At 32.0% G+C, this 23,839-nt stretch overlaps 1 protein-coding gene across 1 annotated transcript in view; it reads right to left on the bottom strand.

Moving 5' to 3' along the window:
• The window catches only part of LOC127730405 (deleted in malignant brain tumors 1 protein-like), a 73,950-nt gene extending 59,980 nt beyond the window's left edge, over positions 1-13,970 (bottom strand). The window contains exon 1 of the transcript XR_007995094.1: positions 13,817-13,970. The gene's annotated coding sequence lies outside the window, so the exon portion shown is untranslated. The remainder of the gene's footprint in view (positions 1-13,816) is intronic.
• Positions 13,971-23,839: the final 9,869 nt, after the last annotated feature.

Below are 23,839 nucleotides of genomic sequence, written 5' to 3'. Positions count from 1 at the left end.
GTCGATTTCAATGGTATTTCCTCATGACTCTGTTGGAGCAGTTTTTTTTTGTTAGTAACACGCCTGATAAGGAAGTCCGCATAGTGTGAACATGCACGAGCGCAACGTACTTACTGACATATGTAAACGACATATCATTAGGCAAAGAGTATGTTAATGCTAACAAACGGGAAGTTGACAATTGGAATGGTGAAAACATTTGTCATAGATTGTAATTAGATATGAAACATATCTGAAAGTAAAATTATAGAACTTTGCAAGATGCTTTTTTCTGTCTTTGAGAAGGTTCTGTATAAATTTTGCTTCGTATGACTACTAAAACAAGTCTGCCAGTAGTGGTGCACAATTAGTAACCATTGTAATACCGACTGTCTGCTGAAATATTCTTCAATCAAACTAAAACAATATGTTGTCGATCAAAAATTCCATCATTTTGATGAGTTCATCTTTGGTGTATTTGAAGTAAAATTTTTCATGACCTAAAACAATGAAGATGTATCTATGTTTCGCATATTTGTAGAAAAGCTCTGTTGAATGCGACGATGTAGCCAATCTTTCAATTGAGCATAGGGAATATAAGTGTAAAGTGTACAAAAATCACTGATGACTATTTGTTGACGAAACGCGAGTCTAGCGTGCACAATTTCAATCCTGGTATCTATGAGTTTATTTATTGCAAAATTACAAAGATTGTGATTGTTGGAGTAGATCTTGAGAATTTTAAAGAATCAACATCTGATTGATACCACTGGTTGAACATATCTCTTCTCACTATTTCTGCTGGCTATCTTTTATTGGCGGAGGTTTCCTTCCAGAGGGTTTCATCAACCCAGTAGTCATCGCTTCTGTCTTGACATGAATTGTCATTGATATGGTCATACTTAGAATTTTACTATTTATAAAACTTTCCTCCAGGAAGGCAAAACCATTGGAATTTTGTGTCCCCAATGCTCTTCGGTGATGTAAGGGTATATGTGAGATTCCCATTTTGCTGTGAATTACAAGTTCTTTAGTGAAATGTTTTAACAGACTTCAATTTTACAAACCAAATTTTGGAAATTTTCAATTCTCCTTATTTTAAAACTTCGATCGACCATTGAACATTTTACTATGTTGTCATTCCAAGGTCATAACCCGAATAAATAAATAGTTATTGTTGTCATTTAGATTTTTCTCAACGAATACACACAGAGAATTACCAATTTGCAATTACACACTGAGATTAAAAAAATGAAAGAAACACGCATTAAGAAAGAACCAGATTAATTCGGTTGTTATATTTCGCTGCTCTACGATGTCTAGATTAAAACGAGTAGTAGAGATCGATTACTGGGAGTTCCTGATTTATTTGGGTTAACTAAGAATAACAAATTACATACTGAGATTTGAGGGCATATACATGTATAAAAAACTCATCAAATATAACAGGCTTAAAGGTTTGATGGTGCCAACGTTCGAAAATTGTGAGAAATAAATCGGTAATAGATGACCTTTTGTATCATGAGTGTACATACTTGTCTTGTTCATTACCTGTCCATAAGTAATCAATCATACCAATTGGTTTTAAATCGGTTTTTGAAGAGATCCAAGTTTTAAAATGCACTGGTTAATTATTTGATAGAAGTAATGGTTGCTTTGGTATTTTATGATAAACTAACATTTGTGTGTGGGTACACAACGTTAATGTGGAAACTTCAGTATATTATTTAAAGGAGCATACAACATGCGAGGGATAGAAGTGGAGACCGTCTGGAAATTTCAGTTTCAATCTTCGGTCATAAAATGTATCCCGCTTTTGGTGTTAAATTCATACAAAAACGTCATGCATAAGACAAAAAGACACGACATTGTGAAATCCGGAAGTATATTTGTACCAAATTTTCAACACAGAAAAAGTAAAAGACAACTTTTTTGTTGTTGAATGTCTTGTCTATTATCTTATTGAAAAAGTATACTTATTAAGGGATGTACTTCAATTTCACTGGAAGCATAATAGATGCAAAACATGACCTATATCAAAGAGAACTCAAAGCCCATTACGAAATATATAAAATCTTTGATGGTCATAAACCCAAAAATTAAATTTTATTTTACCATACAGTGAAACCAAATCTAACATATGGTATTTCAATGTGGGTGCTTTAAATTAAAAAAAAAGATTAACTGACAAAGGCGGTTGCTATTTTGAAAAATTATGTGAGAGCTACAAAAAAAGTAAAATCACAAAAATATTGAACTCCGAGGAAAATTCAAAAAGGAAAGTCCCCAATCAAATGGCAAAATCAAAAAAACAAACACATCAAACGAATGGATAACAACTGTCATATTCCTGACTTGGTACAGGCATTTTCTTATGTAGAAAATGGTGGATTGAACCTGGTTTTATAGCTAGCCAAACCTCTCACTTGTATGACAGTCGCATCAAATTCCAAAATGAATCCGTTTAAAACAACATCTGTATATTTCAACTTGGAGTAGCGAACAAAAGCTCAAATATGACAGTGATGTTTGAGCTTTGAAATACCCTCTATTTATAATGTTTTCTTACTTGATACATTTAACAAAAACAGAGGAAAAACTATTGTCTGACGCCTTCTCTGTATGTAAGTCCCTAACCAAAATTAGAAAAGTTGGTATAGTTCAATGATTTCATTGTCGAATATTTAAATATTGATTCATCGCAAACTTTTAATATGAACTCCAGTTTAATAAAGTTTATTTTGAACAGGTTTGAAATTAAAGTATAATCAGCTGCAGTTATATGTGATATTCAATCATTTATTTAGCATCGTCACATATTTTGATGGATTATAAAATACAACACATATTTTGATTTGTTATTTTTTTTTTTGCCAAATAATTATTCATCTTCAAATAATTACTTTTCATGCTTACAATATTTCTTTCTGTTTAGAAAAATTTTCTTAAAGCCAGATTTGAAACCAATGGATGATTTTTTTATTTTTTTATTTTCTTCATGAAACATTTCTTTGAATCCATACCCATTCTTAAATTAGTAAAATGTTTTGCATTACCATATTGCCTAGACTGAGCAATGAATAGCGGAATTGGACATGCAAATGTTGCAGGCAATGATATGTCAATGTGTTGTTGTTTGACAATTTCACGTCAAAAACTCCTCTTACAGTCCTTTTAACAACGGTAATGAAGATTGGATTTGTTGATGACCACCCATGACCAACTTGCTATACAGGGTAACGACCTCAACATCAACTGCTAACCAAGTCGTCGGATGTTATGGCAGGCAGATTCAAACCAAAAATGTTTCCCATATACTGAAATGTCATAGAATCGACTGCAGAAGATATTTTAAGGCTTATAGTTTAAACCGCATAATAACGAAAGTAGATTTTAATGAATGAGACAGAGGCCAATCAGAAGGGACAAAACAGAACTCAAAACTTGCCCGACAGAACTGGTTGACTTTTCTGTCAATTCGTTAGGTGTTGGTTACAAGCAATGAAATAACAAATAAAATTTATGTTTACATATTCATTTTACGAGTATTATATATTTAAAAATTAAAATAAAAAGGACTTATCAATACCACGTTTTTTATAAGACACATTTGTACATATATCTTGATATTGCATTATGGAAAATATAACACAGTGAAGCGTTTTTAAAGTCCTTCATTATACTAATCATGTATGTAATTTGATCAATTTCTTAATTCTACTTATACAATACAATTTGTAATATTAATCTTTGGAATAATCATGACATTGATTTGATTTATTTATTCATTTACAATTGAGATTTTAAGTAGTGATTTTTAGTATATGTTTATGCCAGCCTTGGAAAAGAATCACTGTCTGTCAATGTCCAAACATAGGTTTCATATATTATATATTGGTATTTGCTTTTTTTCTAATTTTATTCATGTATTGGTACAAAATCAATATAATCATTTTTATCATTTGTATATACATTTTGTTACCATTAACAGCTACAGGTGCTTGATGGCATGACCCTATCTTGAGTTATCTTCCCCTTTCATAATCATAAATATCAATGCGCAAGACAGTGTCAGCTCACCAAGATACTTTGTTCCGATCCACACTTGACATCCAGACTTTTATGAAATAGGAACTGGATTTCAGTGAAACTTACGAATCATCTGCAGTACTCAGCGGTATTATTGGTAATCATACCATATCTCCTTATTTTCATATTATTAAATTTCATTTCATTTGTCTTTATGTTGAAATTGTTTTGTAACTAGAACGTGCCAAAGAGACAACAACCCGACCAAAGAGCAGAAAAAAGCTCAAGGTCACCAATGGGTCTTCAAAACAGCGGAAAAATCCCGCTTTAGATTAATCTGAAAAATAAAATGACACCAAAGAGACAATAAAAAAAAAACAATGAGAAGAGGATAAAATGTCAACGCCATGGCCAATAAGAGAAGACGAAAAAACATGTTTATAAATCACTACACCGAAAACTATAGATTGACCAACACGAACTCAAACAAAGGAGAGGATCAAATCAAGTACTCTGAAAGGGTTAAAACATTTCTATTATTTATAATTCTTTTTGTAATTTTCTTACAAATAAACTATATTTCAAAATCAAGAATATTTTTGTTTTAATAGAAGAATTACATGAATTTAGATCTTACCGTCAAACGACAAAACATCCGTGGTATGTTATATTTTCTATAATGTTAAATCAATATGTATGTAAAAATGTGTCTAATAACTAACATAAAAAGCGTTGACTACTTTCCCTACTAAGTTTGACAATAATATATGTATATAAAATGCAGCATTAGACATATATCATGATCCTCAATTTAAACATTTAAAAATATGATGGCAGCACTCCAAAAGGCACGACCCTTAATTTCTATATCTTATTACACTGAATTGTAATTTGAAATTCACCATTTAATTCAGAACATCTTTGTATAGGTTGGAAATTTAAACATTTAAACTTTAATTTGCTTTAAATATCAAAATCTTTATTGTGTGACTTTATATAAAATGACCTTAAAGTCAACACTCTGTAAAACATAGCACTAATAGTTATACTGATTAATTATCAATTATTATACCCATATACATGCATTTATAATTTGTGAGTCATGTCTTATGAATAATTTCGGAAATTAGGGAGCGCGATTGTATTACGCGAAGACCAAAGAACAACGGCGAAGATATAAACAACGGACCACAAAACACTACATTCAAAACAGATTGAGAAAAATATATCGCATTAAAAACGTGTAGTAGATTTATGTGCTCCAGAAGGGTCAGCATTTCCTGCTCTTCTATAGTTATATATACACCAACTGTGATACGCGTGTAAAATACGTGAGTCATTCCCAGCGATAAGGCATTTTACATAAGCAGATTCATATGTTTCTCCTCTCTAAACCTAAGACTTCACCACATCCCTAGACCACCGGATATAAATCATCTGGCTTTATACTTGACCGAGTGTGCCAGTTTGACATGATAACCGGATTTTTCAGGACAAGTGATAGATTAAACTGAAACCGGTAGACACAGCACAGACATATAGAATTAAATAGCAAAAAAAACAATGCTGAAAAATTAGAAAGATACTTACTGTTTAGGTAGTAAAAATTAGCAAACAAAAACGTATGGCTTAAAGTTCGACAATATCAAACATTTATGACTTATGCACTTATTTACTGACGATTTGTTGTTTTTATTCATATAGAAATATCGATATATATTCATATACACATCGTCACAACAATATAATAGTTATACCTTCTAATAAATACGCATTTTTGCTCTGCATGTACAGATTTTGTGTCATGGATGGATATTCCATATCCTTTGTTTGTCTATTATATGCCAAATGTGAGATCTTCTTTAATGATTTATTTAGATCAATTTAATATAAAATGAATTGGTATGATTTCCAATAAGACAACTATCCTATAGAGACCAAATCATGTCGCCATACGAACTTCAATGATGAGCAATCTTATACAGCAAAGCACGCCAAACAAGGCTCCGACATAACGAAATGTTAAACAACTAAAATGACGAAAAAAAAACAACGGCCTGATTTATAAACGAAACAACAAACCAAAAACGAAACAGTAACAAACAACAACCTTTGAATTACATGGAACTTGCACATACAGAATTAAGCTCGGTAAACCATGTCTGTGGGCGCCCAACCCTCCCCTAAACTGGGACAGTGGTGAACCAGACAACATAAGATTAAACTATATAAAGCAGTTTGAAAGGTTTGCCTCCTCAGGTCGATACACAGGAAAACCAACAACTAACAAAAACACTAAAGACAAACTAACGATGTGAGAGTACTTGCAGTTACTGAAAGCTAGTACCAAGCCCATAAAAATCAGTAAAATCATGTATCTAGTGTATATTTGTTCCGTACCGTTTATAAATATAAAAATCAGAAGAAGTTGTATGATTTCCAATGAGACATCCAAATACCATAAAGCCCCCTTTCCTACAGAACAAGAGCAAGAAAATCCCGCACTAGTTTGATCTAAGAAAATAAATGACACCAAAGAAACAATAAAAAAAACAATTAGAAGACGATGACAAGACAGCGCCATGGCCAATAACAGAAGACGAAAAAACATGTTTATAAATCACTACACAGAAAACTATAGATTGACCAATACGAACTCAACCGAACAAAGGAGAGGATCAAGTCAAGTACTCTGAATCATTTCTATTATTTGTAATTCTTTTTTAAATTTTCATTATACTATATTTCAAAATTAAGAATATTTTTGTTTTAATAGAAGAATAACATGAATTTAGATCTTACCGTCAAACGACAAAACATCCGTGATATGTAATATTTTCTATAATGTTATATCAATATGCATGTAAAAATGTGTTTTATCAAGAACATAAAAAGCGTGGGTCTACTTTCCCCAGTTAATTTGACAATACTAAATGTATATAAAATGCAGCATTATACATATATAATGATCTTCCATTTAAACACTTAAAAAAATGATGACACTCCAAAAAGTACGACCCTTAATTTCTATATCTTATTACACTGAATTGTAATTTGAAATTCATCATTGAATTCATAACATCTGTGTATACGTTGGAAGTTTAAACATTTAAACTGTAATTTGCTTTAAATATCAAAATCTTTATTGTGTGATTTAAAATGACCTTAAAGTCAACACTCTGTAAAACATAGCACTATTTTTTATACTGATTTATTATCAATTATTATACCCATTTAAATGCATTTATAATTTGTGAGTCATGTCTTATGAATATTTTCGGAAATTAAGGAGCGCGATTGTATTACGCGAAGACCCAAGAACAACGGCGAAGACCCAAGAACAACGGCGAAGATATAAACAACGGACCACAAAACACTACATTCATATCAGCTTGAGCAATATATATTGCATTGAAATCTTGTAGTAGATTTAGGTGCTACAGAAGGGTCAGCATTTCCTGCTCTTCTATAGTTATATATACACCAACTGTGATACGCGTGTAAAATACGTGAGTCATTCCCAGCGATAAGGCATTATACATAAGCAGATTCATATATTTCTCCTCTCTAAACCTAAGACTTCACCACATCCCTAGACCACCGGCATATATAAATTATCTGGCTTTATACTTGACCGAGTATGCCAGTTTGCAATGATAACAGAGTTTTTTCAGGACAAGGGATAGATTAAACTGAAACCGGTTGACACAACACAGACATATAGAATTAAATAGCAAAAATACAATACTGAAAATTAAGATAGATACTTACTGCTTAGGTAGTAAAAATTAGCAAACAAAACCGTATGGCTTAAGGTTCGACAATAAAAGTATTTATGACTTATGCACTTATTTACTGACGATTTGTTGTTTTTATTCATATAGAAATATCGATATATATATATTCATATACACATCGTCACACAATACAATAGTTATACCTTCTAATAAATACGCATTTTTGCTCTGCATGTACTGATTATGTGTCATGGATGGATATTTTATGGATGTTTGTCTATTATATGCCAAATGTGAGATCTTCTTTAATGATTTATTTAGATCAATTTAATATAAAGTGAATTGGTATATGTTGTCGTTTGTTGATGTGGTTCATAAGTGTTTCTCGTTTCTTGTTTTCTATATAGATCAGACCGTTGGTTTTCCCGTTTGAATGGTTTTACACTAGTATTTTTTGGGGCCCTTTATAACTTGCTGTTTGGTGTGAACCAAGTCTCCGTGTTGAAGACCGTACTTTGACATATAATATTATAATAGTTTACTTTTATAAATTTTGACTTGGATGGAGAGTCTCATTGGCACTCATACCACATCTTCTTATATCTATATGATGTCCAATAAGACAACTATCCACCAGAGACCAAATCATGTCGCCAAACGAAATTTAATGATGAGCAAATCCCATACTGCAAAGCACGCCAAACAAGGCTCCGACATAACGAAATGTTAAACAACTAAAATGAAGAAAAACAACAACGGCCTGATTTATATACGAAACAACTAACGAAAAACGAATATAATAAACAGTAACAAACAACAACCATTGAATTACATGGAACTTGCACATACAGAATTTAGCTGGGTAAAACATGTATGAGGGCGCCTAATCCTCCCCTAACCTGGGACAGTGGTGAACCAGACAACATAAGATTAAACTATATAAGGCAGTTTAAAAAGTTTGACTCCTCAGGTCGATACAAAGGAAAACCAATAACTAACAAAAACACTAGAGACAAACTACCGATGTGAGAGTACTTGCAGCTAGTGAAAGCTAGTACCAAGCCCATAAAAATTAGTAAAACCATGTATCTAGTGTAATTTCATGTGTTCCGTACCGTTTATAAATAAAAAACTAGGAAGACGTTGTATGGTTTCCGATGAGACATTCAAATGCCATAAAGACCCCTTTCCTTCAGAACATGTCTCCAAAATTTAATGTGACGCAAGATGATCTGTATTACGAGAGTTACCCTATCTTACTAGAAACTTAAATTTACACTCAATGATAGAAAAATTGAAAGGTAGTTTTTTTACAATCCAGAAATCGTAAACCATATAGTATTCATAGTTTGATGGACTAGTCGGCTTGGTAATATGGAAATTTACTGATTTTAAAGTCACTACTAATATATGGATAAAAATCAGGATTACCTACGTTTATAAAATTAGGATGAATGTTTTGAAAATTTGCGGAAACTATCTTGTTCAGACGTTTCCGAACTTCAGACGTCGAAACAAAAAGAAAATATGATTGCTTTTGGGGTCATGAAGGGAAATGTCAATGTCACTGTAATGTTGAAGGTTGTATCAATAGGCTTATTACCTTGTCCCATTTAACTGAATGAAAAAGGACTGAAGTAATGGCTACGGAGGCAAATGTTCTGTGATACATCGAAATTTGAAAAATAAGGAGAACTGAAAATGTCCGGAATTTGTTTTGCAAAAACGATGGACCGTCAAAATGCGATACATGTTGATTTACTATTGGAATGCGACTGTCATTCAAGTGAGAGGTTTAGCTAACTATGAAACCAGGTTTGATCCACCATTTTCTACATTAGGAAATGCCTGTACCAAGTCAGGAATATAATAGTTGTTTTCCATTCGTTTGGTGTGTTTGAGTTTTTGATTTTGGGATTTGTTTAGGGATTTTCCGTTTTGAATTTTCCTTGGAGTTCGATATTTTTGTTATTTTACTTTTTACTTAGTAATAAAAGAAACACATTTTATAGGAAGGGAGATCTTACCTTTCCAAACCCTTTGTATGAGTTTCAAATTATGTTAAGGATCTATATAGTGTTATACAACCACCAAAAACGTTTGGGGTGGTTGAAGCTTTTCTGATTGAGGGCTAACCATTTTAGAATAAATATCCTGGATATGAAGTTAAAAATCCGAATATCATTCGAAAAGATCATTAGAAAAATCTCATACTTTCTTTATTGGAGTCAATATTTTGACCATTCCAAAAATGTTATGAATGCAAGATGTTAAGGCAATTGCTAGTTATAACAACATATATAGTTCGAGAACGTTATACATAAAACAACATTAAACTAAGAAAAGCAAACCTATCATACTCGATAACTTAAAATGATTGACATACCACATGACTTGTAAGTTATCAGGCAGCAATACATTTACATCAAATATTATGGCAAGCTAGGTTGTCACATTTATGATTATGAAGTTTATCGACAGGTTTTATGTATTCCTGTTGGTACCAATTGCGCCATGGAATATCAGAATTGTTGGTGTTTTTTATGAATCACAGTTTATTGCAAAACACAGTAAAGATCTGTCTAAATTCAATTTAATTGATAAATTTATTAACACTAACCGTTACCTTGATACTATTTTTGCTTTGAATAATAAAGATTTTATACTGCGGAAATTTACCAAAGGGGATTTACTTTAAATAAATCTAATATTGATAGCAATAAATGTCCTTTTCTAGATTTGGATCTTTTAGTTTCACAACGGAAAATCTGAATATGGCATATATCGGTACTAACATCGATTTTGAATTTGATTTTGAAAAATTAAAACATATATAAAGATGTTTTGCTGTTCATTTATGAAAACATATGTTCCAACATCCTGTTATCTTGGTATCGCACAACATCATGATTATCTGAGACTGTTTACTGACGTCTTTAAAATTCGTTTAATTGTGTACTGATTGATATTGTTGTCGGAAAAACATTATACATCGGTTGTTATTAGTTTTGAACTAGTTAAAAGTGACTGGAAGTACTCTCAGATCGGTTCCGTATGTCTTATGTTAGTTGTTTTTGTGTTCCGTGTCAATATTGAGAGCCAAGCCATTCCCACCTGATTTTATAGTTTTTATGGTCGCATATATCCAATCGAATTTGAAATAAAGGATGCAACAAATACAGTTAAGTGTGCCTCATACCTTGAGTTACACCAAGAAACTGACAGTAAGGGTATGTTGAGAACAAAAATTTTCGACAAATGAGATCATTTCAGCATCCAAATTGTAAACTATACATTTCTATGTAGTAACATTCCAGCAGCGCATGCATATGGAGTATATATCTCCTAGTTGAAATGATATTTCAGAGCTTGCATTTCCTATTCCTACCATGTTTTCCTTGATAAAGGGTTGCTGTTTACTAGTCCGCTATTTAACAGATCCAAGTGGCGAAATTTAAATCATCCCTCCGAAAATTAAACGGACGCCATCACGAGTTGGTTGACTGTTGATGGAATATCATTTTCACAGATGACGACATATATGTTCCATCTGATATCATCCCCAGTTTTTGGTGGGGTTCGTGTTGTTCAGTCTTGAGTTGAAGTACTATTACACTATTGTCCCAGGTTAGCGGGAGGTTGGGCGATCACTAATATGTTTAACTTCGCCACTTTCTGTATGTGCCTATTCCAGGTCAGGAGCCTGTAATTCAGTTGTTGTCGTTATGTGTTGTCTGTTATATCTGGTTTTTGTTTGATTTGTCTCATATTGTCATGTCGGGACCTTTTATAGCTGACTTTACGGTATTGATTTTGTTCTTTGTTAAAGGCTGTACAGTGAACTTTAATTGCTTAAATCCATGTCATTTTAACTCTGTTTGATACTTTTCTCATACCACATCTCCATTTTCTATATCAAGCCATTTAAAGATTTTTTTCAAATTAAAGACTGAATAATAAAAACCAGGGATTATCTCAGGAGATCCCGCTCTACATTTGGCACACGCCGTGTTGCTTATGTATAAAATTGAGAATGGAAATAAGGAATGTGTCAAAGAGACAACAACCCGACCAAAGAACAGAAAACAGCCCAAGGCCACCAATGGGTCTTCAACACAGCGAGAAAATCCCGCAACCGGAGGCGGGCTTCAGCTGGCCCCTAGAAAAAAATGTGTACTAGTTCAGTGAAGTGAAAAATGTACACATTCGCTAATAAGTCTCATATGGTGATGTAACATTCAAGGAAACGAGAACGGGTTTGTGGTAACGACATTTGAAAAGTATCTGTCGTCATCTCTGAAACTGATACCGGTATTCAATGACTGATACACACAGAAAATTAATAATTAACATTTACGCACTGAGATAAAAAAACGAAAAACACACACTCAGAATAAACCCAAATAAATCAGTTGTTACAGTCCGCTGCTCTACGATGGTTAAATTAATGCGAGCGAGAGAGATCGATTATGGGGATAGCCTGAATTAATCGGGTTACCAGAAAATTGTAAATTACAAACTGAGATGTCTGCTCACATATATGTATTTGAGGTTAACTGTGGTTATCTAAACGTACATGAGGATTCCTAAGTTTGAAAATTGAAAGAGATTAATCTGATCGTAGGTGACCCTTTGAATCTCGAGTGCACACACACTTCTAGTTCATTTAGTCATGACATTTGTGCTGCTTTGTAATTTATACATCAACCTCACGAAAAAGACAGGACCTATTGCAATGCCGAAAGTTTTTGTTTACAAAATTTCGACACAAAAGAAGTAAAAGAAACCTTTTGTCTTCTTCTTGAAATTGAATAATTACCTTACTGATAAAGTTGGACAGTTTACCTATTAAGGGATAAACTTTATAGATGCAAACATGCATATGAATGAAAGAGGAACCAAACCTCTTTTCAAAATCTATAAAATCTTTGAAGGTCGTAAACCGAAATTTATAACTTTACTAAGTGTATTTGGCCACACAGTAAAACCAATTTCTAACATATTTATGTGAAATTTGGGGTGCTTTCGATTAAAAAGGTAACTGACAAAGGAAAAGGTTATTTTGAAAATTATGTAATAACTATATTAATATATTATGTTTTTGTATTTTCCTTTTTTTTCTTTTATTCATATAATGGTAGCCAAATCATTGTAATCATGTGTATATAACTAAATTTAACTTGATGGACGTCTCCTATTAACAATAACGTATTGAACTTGAACCTGTTCCAGACTAGACACAATCGAATTGAATATTATTCATAATTCCGTAAAAGTACCGACAAAATAGATTTAACAACAACTGTATGTTCATAACCTGTATTGATACATATAACTGTGTTAAGCCAACAGGAAACTTTACTGCTTTAATATTTATACCATATACAGCCACATTTATTTGATTTATTTATGTATTGACAGTTGCGATTATAAGTAAATGTGTATGTCAGCCTTGGAAAAAAACAGAATATTTATTCATTATTCAATTTATTTTCAATTTTTGGATCACTGGCTTTGTCAATATAGTATATATGTTTTGACATTGACGAAGCCAGTGATGCAAATATCAAAAAAAATATACTTTTTAAATCATATATTATATTTGTATTTCCTTCTTTCCTTTTATTCATGTTATGATCATTTTTATAATTGTTATCATTGTTATCATTTGTATATATCTAAATCGAACTTGATTACTCTGCATGCAATGGGAGTTTCCGATTGACAATACAATATTAAACTTAAACCTATCCCAAGACTAAAAATAAACAAAATAGTGTAATATTAGTCCTTAAAAACAAAAACAAACATTAAAGAAAAAAAGGATGATTAAGCCAAAAGGAAACTTTTTAAAAAATTTTTTTTTACCATTTACAGTCACTCTGCACACTAAAGATTGACCAACACGAACTCCACCAAACAAAGGAGAAGACCCATGCAAGTGCTCTGGAAATTTTTTAATCTTTTTCTCTTTTAATAGTAATAATCATTTATAACTAAGCCGATACTATATTTTATAAGTAAAAACATTTTTTGTTATTATAGAAGTATAACATGAATTTAGATCTTACCTTCAAACGCCTAAAATTCCGTGTTATGTTATATTTTCTATAATGCAATATGAATATATATGTAAATATATGTCTTATAACAACATAAAAAGCGTGGACTACTTTCCCTGGTTTGTTTGACAATTAAATACATATATAAAATGCAGCATTAAACATATATTATGAGCTTCCATTTAAACATTTAAAATTATGATGGCACTCCAAAAGGCACGACCCTTAATTTCTATAACTTATTACACTTAATTGCAATTTGAAATTCACCATTGAAATCATAATATCTTTGTATACGTTGGAAGTTTATACATTTAAACTGTAATTTGGTTTTAATCACAGCAGGATACTTTCTTTTGGTAGAACTGCTTGACTGATGAAACGATACCATCAAGTAGTCAATTTAACATTACTAATGTATACTTTCGTCAGGATTTTTTTTTTATTTCTTTTTTAAAACCTTTTGATACTATGACTGTAAAATTTGGTGTAAAACTATTAGATCTGGTAAAAGAAGAATTATAAATGTTTATCAACAATTAGTTTGAATGATTGTGATTGACATCTATAAAAGATATTTATACAGTGTGTATGAATGCCCAAGGTGAGCATTATTAGTGTCAGAACATTCATAACCAATCTATAGAAGGGTAGTTCGAGCTTGTATATCTACAGCAAGGCAAGTTTTATTTGCTAGTGATATTTTTTTCCAGAGCGACTAATTAGTTTTTACAAAAAAATGGTAATTGATAGTGTTATTAGTAGTATAACTTATTCATTCAGATCTATAATGATAAAAGTCTCGTGTTCTAAAATTCTGTTCAACCAAAGGTAACACATAATACCAATATCGGACATGATATAGTGAAGACGTATTAATTATAATAAATATAGAGAAAATAATATTATACAGATATAATACTGGCTAGCTACAATTAACAAACTCATACGTTATAGAATTTGACAGAGAGAATATTGGCCGACTATAATTAATAAACTAATACGTTATAATATTGAACAGAAAGAATACTAAAGACTGACTACGATTAACAAACTCATTCGTTGTGATATTGAACAGAAAGAATATCGAATGACTATAATTAACCAACTCATACGTTATGAAATTTGACAGAAGGAATACCGACTGACTGCAATTAACCAACTCTTACACCCCAGTTCTATTGTTATACTTCATAGTTTCTATTTCTGAAACAAGTGTAAATTGAATAGATCTATTGTTACGAAAAACAATGGATTTTGACCACAGGGTGTGACGAGCGGGGTTTCTGGAAACCCCTGCTTCTACATCCCGCAAACAAAGTCCATTGTTATTCGTAACAATAGAAATTGATTATGAACATAAGAAATTACTAATAGTGTTCACTTCAAATTGTTTCATGATATTAAAAAAAAACACATTTTAGGAAATTCCAATAAGCATCTATATGGAATAAAAAAATAATCCTTTAAATACTTTTTTGCTTGAAGGTAATTTGTTTTTATCCCAGTCATATGGTCTCTATTCTAAAGCATTGATCTTTAAAAAAAGAATTGGGATTCTAGCTCCCGGACCCCCTCCCCCGGTTACCCAGTGACCGATCCGGGGTTGGGGGTTCCGCGGGTTGGACCCGACTTTTATTTAAAAGATCAATGCATTTGAATGGTTGGGTCTCCCTTTCTCTTGAGTTGGGAACCCCCGGCTGGATCAGCCCCTGATTGTCCCCCCAAAAAGGGGAGTTCCTCAATATTAAATATTGTATGTTGAACGTGTCTGGTAGTCGGGTTTCTAATGCAGACACACCTATTCCTTAGTATGTTCGAATATGAATGTCTGTTTATTCTCGAGATGAGGGGGGGGGGCTTTTGTTTTTGATAAAATCATAAGATATAAAATACAGTTATGATTACCTTTATTAGACTGATACAGGTAAGTACTTTGGGTTATAATATTGCCTTTATCTTTAGTCTCTTCTACCAAATCCAACGCTTGCCACAGAATGTCGTCCGTCTTATACCCGTCCATATTGACAACTGTATACCAGGAGCATGATGTAATTTTTTGTTTGTAATAAGAATACACGAAACAGTCAACCTTGACCTGCTGATCCATATTAGCACATGGATTTAACGGGAATATGCAAAACAACTTTGACATTTGTAAAATATACTCACTTGTCAAAGTTTGAAGGAGATAACCAAAGAAAGGTAACTAGTGGGGTTTCATGTAATAAACAAATATTCTTATAAATCATGGTTTGATATTATCAATAAATATGCAATCGTTTTTTTTTTTTTCATTTAATAATCAATGTTAACAAATATAGGGTTTAGAATGGGGTGTAAGTTAGTTATACACCTTGGGATACGGTGTGTCTGGATAAGAAACCCCTCCGGCCTCCGGCCGGCGGGGTTTCTTATCCAGACACACCTATCCCTCGGTGTATAACTATTACATACTTTACGAAATTTGACAGAAGGAATACCGACTGACTACAATTAACAAACTCATACGTTATAATATTGAACAGAAAGAAAGTCAATGCTGACTGACTACAATTAACAAACTCATACGTTATAGTATTGAACAGAAAGAAAGTCAATGCTGACTGACTACAATTAACAAACTCATACGTTATAAAATTGAACAGAATGAATACTGACTGACTACAATTAACATACTCATACGTTATGGATAATAACCTTTTATTTAATTCATGTAAATTACTTTAAAACGAAGGTACATAAATCATTATTTATCCGGCAGGACCACCCGTAAACTATAGCAATATACTACAATTATATCTTTCATATGATCTGCTCCAATACATTGCTTCAAATGTTTCAGTAATTGCTATCCTTATTTTGATATTTTTAGTTACAATGTACATTGCTATTTACAATAATTATCATCTTCAAATCTATTTGCGTGCCAAAACCCTTGTTTCATAATTTCAAATGAAACTGGATAGCTACCCGCTAATGGTGCAAGTACTGGTTTATGATTATGTTCATATTTTTTTCTTTTAGACACTTGCATAAAAAGTGAAATAACAAATATACCGAACTCTAGGGAAAATTCAAAACGGAAAGACCCTTATCAAATGGCAAAATTAAAAGCTCAATCACATCAAACGAATGGAAAACAACTGTCATATTCCTGACTTGGTACAGGTATTTCCTTAAGTAGAAAATGGTGGATTAAACCTGGTTTTATAGCTAGCTAAAACTCTTACTTGTATGACAGTCGCATCAAGTTCCATTATATTGACACGAATGTGTGATTAAAACAAACAGACATAACAGGTAAAAATGTCAAAAATAGAGGTACAGCAGTCAACATTACGTTATAATCTTAATCACTATATGTCAAAAAAGAAAAACAAAATGGCATATAGACAAAGCATAGAGTTATTAGTTGTTTTGAATCTTGAACTATCCATAAAATATACACCAAAGTTCAATTCATCATGCAACCAATTACAATACTAGTATAGTATTTGCCTTTTCTACCAGTAACACAACCATAATTCCTTAATCTTAACAAAACCGAAATAAAAAAACAAAATATTATGTCCACGGAGTGTACAAAATACCGATGACCACAATCTTTGGCTATGTGAAGTGTGCCAGTTAAAATGTTTTGTGATTAGCTACGACAGTGTTGTCAATTTTTTCTAAACTCTAACTTTTGAAATTAGATCAAAGCTGAAATTTTCAACACAATTGTTGAGCAATTTGTTTTAGTTTCTGAACCTTTTTTTAGCCAAATGGCTGTATTGGTTTTTTACCATGTTTTATATTGAGTTATTGATGGACGCTTAATATCAACCGTAAACTACTGCATGTTAAATAGGAAATATAACCTGTAAGTGTGACATGAATATACCTTGATTTGTCTACTACAGATACGCTAAGACATATGTACAATATGTCAGCTTACAAAGTATTACCTCGGAGGAAGGCATTTCATATAACCGGTATATATTATTCTGTTTTCAAGCCGACGTATGTTCTTGCTCCTAAATGCCACATGTGCTGGGCATTTGCAGGACATAACAGCTTGATGTCTTTGGTCTAAACCGGTCGGCAAAGAACCAGCGTTTTTCTGAAGTCAATGCTAGGACGCTAGCACGAAACCACATATATACCAGTCATGCCACTTTTGAGTCAAGTCCGTTGTTTTATTTTAATACTTTTTCCATAGAATTAAAAACTATAAAAACAAGAAGATGTTGTATAATTGGCAATGAGACAACTTTCCACCAGAGACTAAATGACATAGAGTATATGTCACCGTACGCCCTACAACAATGAGCAAACACCATACCGCATATTCAGCTATAAAAGGCCCCGAAATGTCAACGGTAAAACAATTCGAGCGAGAAAACTAACGGCCTGATTAATGTACAATACAATGAACGAAAAATAAATATGATATACAGCAACACACGACAACCACTGAATTACAGGCTCCTGTCTTGTGACAGGTACATATAAAATGTGGCGGGGTTAAAATAGTTTGCTGGCGCTAAATCCTCCCCTAAATTGGGACAGTGGTGTAACAGTTCAACATAAGCCCTTTTACTGATTTATTTACTAGTAGTTTGTTCTTATGTTGTACTGTTACACCACTGTTCAATGTTAGTAGAGGGTTGACGCTTTCAAACATGTTTAGCTCCGCCACATTCTAATGTGCCTGTCTCAAGTCGGGAGCCTGTAGTTCATTGGGTTTCGTTATGTCTGTTATGTTAGTTTTTTTACAAATTGTTTTGTTATAAGTTGAGTCGTTAGTTTTTTCTCAGTTGAATTGTTTGATATTTTTCATGTCGGGGCCTTTTACAGCCAACTATACGGTATGGCGTTTTCTCATTGTTGAAAGCCTTACGGTTGTCTATAGTTGCTTACTTATAAATAGGAAGACGTGGTATGAGTGCCAATGAGACAACTCTCTATCCAAGTCACAATGTATAAAAAGTAAACAATTATAGGTCAAAGTACGGCCTTCAACACGGAGCCTTGGCTCACACCGAACAGCAAGCTATAAAGGGCCCCAAAATGACAAATGTAAAACAATTCAAACAGGAAAACCAACGGTCTAATCTATATAAAAAACGAGAAACGAGAACACTTTTGAACCACATCAACAAACGACAACCACTAAACAAAAAGGTTCCTGACTTAGAACAGGTGCAAACAAATGCAGCGGGTTTAAACGTTTTAACAGGCGCCAATTTTCACCTTAACCTGAAACAGTAGTGTAACATTACAACATAGAAAGACACACTATAAGATATCAATTGAAATGGCTTAACTCGATCAAAAAGACATATTTTTGTACGATATAAAAACAAGTAAACATACACTGGACGAATAAATTTGGTCTATGACACAATATAAATACAATATTAATAAACAAGGGGATGTAAAAAAAAATGTCAAAAAGATAACTATAACCTGGGACAAAATGGCGTTAAATAAAATAACGTACACAGGTAAATTTAAATATAATAATTTTGTTGTTAGCATACTTTCCGTTTTACGTTACAGAAAAAGGCTTTAAACGAGTTACAGCAAATAACTTTGCAATGAGATTTTTCAAAAGACCATTTAATTAAATATGAAAACTTTTTCTTGATAAGATTGTGTGGAAGTGTAGTGTAGAGAGTAGAAAAATCATAACTGTCAACAGAATTAAAAGGACCATCAAAAGCACGTATTTTATCTTAAACCTCTAAAGAATTTTTAACACTCCAAAAATAATTAATACCATTATTTTCATAAACTTTATTACAAAAGTTATTAACAAGTTCTTTGAAAGTAGAAAGGAAGGTAGTTAGAAGCACTGACAGATTAGTAGTAGAACACTTACTAGATGCGGAGATGAAACGAAATTTAAATGGTTGTTTGTGTAATTTAGGTAACCAGTACAAAATCGGGACTTCAAATGTTTGGAAGAAGCTTTACGCTGGGTAGTGGCAGTGATATGCTTGTTAACAATTTGACTCTCTGTGGAACGTATTTTTTTATTATATCTTAGCCGTTTATCGACAATATTCATGACATCGATAGAAGTTTTTGATATGTTCCCTATCCCAATATTTTGTCATTGAGATCGAGAGAATAAGCTGTTTGAATGTTGAAAATTGATAATTTCGTTTTGGAGAACTTCTGTGTAGTATATGAGTCACACCACCACAACATTATTGGCTGCTTTGTCTGCCGGTACGAACACAAACCGCTTTGCGAGTACTTGGAGTTTATTTTTTTATTCTAGAAATGGGTATATTATGAACCCTATTATTAATTTCAGAATTGTTTTCAAAATGAGATATACGAATATCAACTGTATTCATAATTTTATTAAAATAACTGTCTACAGAATTTTTATCAGCTTTTTCACGTTTACACCAATTTTTACAGTAGGCAGACAAAGTGTCTTTAATGACCTGACGATACTGTTTCCAATCTATAATAGATGGAGAACGATATTTAGGTCCTTTCTTAAGAAAAGTTTTGACCTCACGGTCTTCAACGTTGTTGAGGTCTCCTGTAATGACACGACCATAGGGAACATATCTAAAACTAGATGTTTCACAGTCTCAAGTGGAAGGAGCATTATTTTCTATATTGACGTCTGATGTTACTGACGTATTAAGATTGTGGTTATGCTTATCGAAAGCGGTAAAAGTACATTCATTTTATTGGAACTTTGGTCGATAGTTGTCTCATTGGCAATCATACCAAATCTCCTTATTTTTATAAGGATACTGTCAATAATACTTCCATGATAATACCAATGACGACAACATGTATATATAAATGTAGTCACTATAGAGTGAGCTACAAAGTTTTGTACAGAAAGACTCTTTTTATTTTTATTCTTAATTTTTTTGCAAGTTCAGAGATTATTTACTAAAGATAAGTGAAAGGCATACAAACTCGCGTTTGCCTGATTTTGGCATTATTTTCCACTAGCATATACCATTGTAGGCATAATTCACCAGTTGAAGGTTTGGAAAGACATTTACAGTGGAAACTAAGTTTTATTGTTGTAATTTGTGCATCTTTTATATGATGTCAAAATATATTTCTTTACAGACTACTAAATACCATGTTTTGTAAAACAACATCAATCTTGTTGCTTTGAAAGCTGCTTCAATTTTTAAACATTTATTGAGCATTAAATTTTAAATGTTTTGTATCGTATTCGGTACATGTGTTTTTAAACTAACAAGTCATTGCAATTAAAGATATGTTTTTTTAAAGAATTTAGTATCGTACAAAAAACATTGTTGAAACATGTTAGACATAAATTTATAACAGTGCTGTAAATAACCTTTTTATCATTTAATAACTTACAATTATAGAATATATTTAATGAATGCAGCAGAAAATGACTATGTTTATTTACTAACTGCATTTCTTTAGGGCGTTAACAACGTCTTATACAATGGATCTAATACTATAAACAAGTGAAATGTACCTTGGGCTGTTTTATGCTTTTTAGTCAGGTTATTGTCTCTTTGACACATTCCCCATTTATATTCTCAATTCTATCTTTGATATTTTAGTAGATTTTAAGGACGAAAATGAAAACCGAAATACCCAAAACAGAACCTCAGAACAGTACAATGCAAAAAGAACTGGATAATATAACATGGGCTAATTTATTCTATGTGAAACACGAGACTATACAAGACCTGTTGACAGAATAAGTAAATATAACTCATATAAGCAATGAGGATTTCGTTCATGTGAACGTATTTGTAGATTTTCGATTGTCGACCAACCTTTTCTGTCCAACTATTCTAGTTTTCAATATAAAAGCCAAAGCATAAAAGATGGGTTAAAGTCATATAAAACTAGCTTCTGGTGGTTATAATATTAAAGAAATAAATCAATAAGTCACAATCAAAAGATTGAGAAACGTTTTCGTAAAGTAAATATAGTCCGAAAAGGACACAATGTATTCCAGTAGAGCTGGGTAGGTGGTACAATATTCCGAAAGAAGATAGGGTATATCATATGTGTTTGAACGCTGTTTGTAATGAATACCATTACTTATTCGAATGCAATTCCATCTTAATATTAAATATCAGAAATCAACACATTCCAGAGTACTATGTAAAATATCCCAGCGCGTCAAAAATGAAAGGATTACTATCATTTGGGTAATATAAAGGTACTGAATAATATATCTTTTTTCGTTTCAAATCTAGTTTAATCATTATAAAGTATAGTAATTATTGATATATTTCATTTTAGAGTTGTTTCATTTCTTCCTATGATCGTATGTGATTGTATTTTGTATGTATATGTTTATTTCTTGTTTTACATGTGAATGTGACAGAGTGTTTTTAAATTAAGCATATTGTATTGTATTGTATTGTATTGTATTATTGTATTGTTTTGTATTGTATTGTATTGTATTGTATTGTATTGTATTGTATTGTATTGTATTGTATTGTATTGTATTGTATTGTGTATTTTCCTTTTTTTTGGGCTGTGATGTTTCGTTGGCCCCTACTTACGGTGTGCATATTTCACAACTTGTTCGCTATGCATTTGTCTGTAGTCGCGTTTTATATTTCAATGAACCTAATTTATGTATAATTGGTAATGAATGTAATGTATGTCTAGCTGGTAAAAAATGAAAACAACACGTTATAAATTGCATGCGGCCGAAGCGCTTTTTTTTCCTTCACAAAGAACGCATGAAGCCAATTATTTGAAATGCCAAGGATGTATACGAGGGAGTTGAAACCTTAGTATCATAATAATTTCTAAATTTATAAACAAACAATTATAGAAAGGTTTGTTATAAATCATGCAAGTACTGACCACTGATCTGATGAAACCGTCGGGGACTGATATAAAAATAAGGAGATGAGGTATGATTGCCAATGAGACAACTATCCACCAAAGTTCAAATAAAGTGGATGTAAGCAATGATAGGCAACCGTACGGCCTTCAACAATGAAAAAATCCATACCGTATAGTCGGCTATAAAATGCCCCGACATGAAAAATATCAAACAATTCAATTGAGAAAACTAACGGCCTAATTTATAACAAAACAATTGAAAGTCTACTAGCAGCGGTATTGACCCAGTTCTGTTAAATATTAAAACCACACTTTATAAAAGTCATGCAAATTGTTAAGTCATGACTTCGTAATCACAAATTAAAATTAATTAAAACTTTTATTTAATTATTTTATTTTATAAATACAAAGATTCAGTTAAGATTTTTTTTATTACAACCTTAAATTTTACGTTGATGTTGTTTATAGGTCCGTAAATTTAGATTCATTTAAAATAAATGCACATGTACACAAAACCTAATTATTTTTTTAAATCTCGGGCTTCATAAGTAACAGTTCATAAAAACAAACCAATAAAAACAATCTTTTAGGAATAAATTTTCCAAATAATTAGAATTATAAAGCTCTGAGAAATAAATCATTCGTTGTATATCAATTTAATGTATACTATTTTTTATACATGCACATTTGAGGTAAGTTGTAAGAGAATTAGATACAAATCTTTGTACTCATCATAATTATATATGTTAGACAATAAGTTAAATTAAGTATTAAGATATTACCTATAAGCAATTAATACCCGAACATTTCAGACGTTAAGTTTATTTCCTGAAATTTAATAAGTAATATTTTATTTTACGTATTGCTTAACCGGATTTTAGGCAGTAAGGGATGTTTTTATAACTAAGAAAGTTTCTCGTCATATAAAGTTGTGATTATGTCATTTCTATAAAGGTTTATCTTTACACATTCTAATTTAGCTTTTAGTTTTTTTTTTCCTTAGACCGGCCCATCTTCTCTTTTTTTTACATGTAGATTGCTCCTTTGGATCTTTGTACCAGTTTTTAAAGATCATGTTATTAAAACCTATTCATTCATGTATATAGTGAAGTGTGGGTGCAAAATCTAAACTTTTGTTTGTTTCTGTCCTTATTTGGTTTTTTGTAGGGGCCGGGGTAGATTCTAGTAAGATAATTGTTATTGGTTGTG

Source organism: Mytilus californianus, unplaced genomic scaffold, assembly GCF_021869535.1.
Source record: "Mytilus californianus isolate M0D057914Y unplaced genomic scaffold, xbMytCali1.0.p SCAF_2, whole genome shotgun sequence".
Lineage (NCBI taxonomy): Eukaryota > Metazoa > Mollusca > Bivalvia > Mytilida > Mytilidae > Mytilus > Mytilus californianus.
Note: the sequence above shows the minus strand (reverse complement) of the source record. Positions and strands in the feature narration are given on the sequence as shown.